Source organism: Octopus bimaculoides, chromosome 1 (assembly GCF_001194135.2).
Source record: "Octopus bimaculoides isolate UCB-OBI-ISO-001 chromosome 1, ASM119413v2, whole genome shotgun sequence".
NCBI lineage: Eukaryota > Metazoa > Mollusca > Cephalopoda > Octopoda > Octopodidae > Octopus > Octopus bimaculoides.
This window is the reverse complement of record NC_068981.1, coordinates 859,505-861,456: the sequence shown is the minus strand read 5'-3', so window position 1 is coordinate 861,456 and position 1,952 is coordinate 859,505. Positions and strand designations below refer to the sequence as shown.

Sequence of the window (1,952 nt, the reverse complement as noted above, 5' to 3'; positions counted from 1 at the left end):
TATATATATATATATATATATATATATATATATGTGTGTGTGTGTGTGTGTATGTTTGTGTGTTTTGTGCTTTTTGACCCCCCCACCATCGCTTGACAACTGATGCTGGTGTGTTTACGTCCCCGTAACTTAGCGGTTCGGCAAAAAGAGACCGATAGAATAAGTACTAGGCTCACAAAGAATAAGTCATGGAGTCGATTTTCTCGACTAAAGGCGGTGCTCCAGCATGGCCGCAGTCAAATGACTGAAACAAGTAAAAGAGAGTAAAGAGTATAAAATATATGTACTTATATATTTTATATATGAGTACTTGCATCGCTAAAAATAGAAGACAAAAATACTTCTGTGCCACGGAAATGTCACAGATCTATTACCACACATACAAGGGGCCTGTTAACGGGGAACTATGGCCACACTGTGTCAAGGTATAGTATAATATATATTAAATGGATGCCTTATAAAACTATTCCGCACATATAATAACAGCCATACCAACAATCCAATGCACCTCCATCATCAGCTGCCGCACAGATATCACTCTGGTTTCGACACCTGGGTAGTACCATTCAATCCGGTGGTGTCAACCGCACATATATAGTCAATTCAAATAAACGAACAATAAAATTAACAATAACAGACAAGAGGACGTGCACAAGGAATGCATTAATTTGACGCTCAGTAAGAAGAGAAAGTTTTTGATGTTTCGAGCCTAGCTCTTCGTCGGAAAGGAAAAAGAAAAGGTCGAAAGGAGGAAAAGAAATCGCCAACAACACGTGTGTACTGCCAAGCATGTATACACTCCTGAGGAGAATGCAAGTCAGATGGGTAGGCCACCTTGTTCGAATGTCTTACACGTGACTCACCAGGTGACTGTTTTACAGCGAAGTGGCGGAAGGCAAGTTCATGCAAAGTGGATAGAAAAAGTACTTCAAGGACACACTCAAAGCTTCACTAAAGAACTTTGAGATCAACCCCAGCACCTGGGGAACAAAAGCACAAGACCGCCTTGCTTGGCGAAGCTGCACCAACTGAGCTGAACAGGATTGCAAGGACACATAGAAAACGCAAACTGCGCAAGTCCAGAACCAACTCGTTGTCTTTGGTCCCAACAGACCACCAGTGCCCGGCCTGCGACAGAGCATTCCGAGCACAGCCGGACACGTTGTGTCTCGTCTTCTCCCATGTGATGACCTTGGTCATCGTCGACAACAACGGAGGAACTAACAACAGCAACAACAACAATAACAACAACAACAACAACAACAACAATAATGATAATAATAATAAAGAAGAGTGCGACTGTTACCAAATGAACAATATTTCGACATCTCGTGTGTCTTCCACAGGTTCAAAAATAAACTTGTCAATCTACTTCATTATAATTCATAAATTGAACGCGATTAACATAAGCACTCTCCCTCCCTCATACACGAAAGAGAAATATACTCTGAAACAAAAGACATAAAACTGGGCTCGTCCGGGATTTGAACCCGGGACCTCTCGCACCCGAAGCGAGAATCATACCCCTAGACCAACGAGCCACTTGCCAGCCTACCGTCAAAATTGCTTCTATATCATCCATAGATGACAGGAATATTGAATTAACACTAACGCTGTGGAGTATTTAACTGAACAGCTGTTGATATTCCAACTAATTGATATCGATGTAAGCAATAATTGTGGAAACGTTTACGCCATAGGCTTCGCTTAGCTTGGCTTGGTTTGGTTGTGTGGTTAAAGAAGATCGCCTCGTAGTCAAATGATTTCAGGTTCAGTATCGACCGATGCCTTGTAAACGAATTTGGTAGGCAGAAACTATTTGGAAGTCGCGAGCTGGCAGAAACGTTAGCATGCCGGGTGAAAAGCTTAGCACTATTTCATCTGCCGCTACGTTCTGAGTTCAAATTCCGCCGGGTTCGACTTTGCCTTTCGTCCTTTCGAGGTCGATGAAT

The 1,952-nt window shown here is 42.4% G+C and overlaps 1 non-coding gene across 1 annotated transcript; it reads right to left on the bottom strand.

Annotated features, from left to right (window-relative positions):
* Positions 1-1,469: 1,469 nt before the first annotated feature.
* Positions 1,470-1,541, bottom strand: Trnap-cgg (transfer RNA proline (anticodon CGG)). The gene has a single exon. It is a non-coding gene; the product is annotated as a tRNA-Pro (tRNA).
* Between the last annotated feature and the right edge of the window lie 411 nt (positions 1,542-1,952).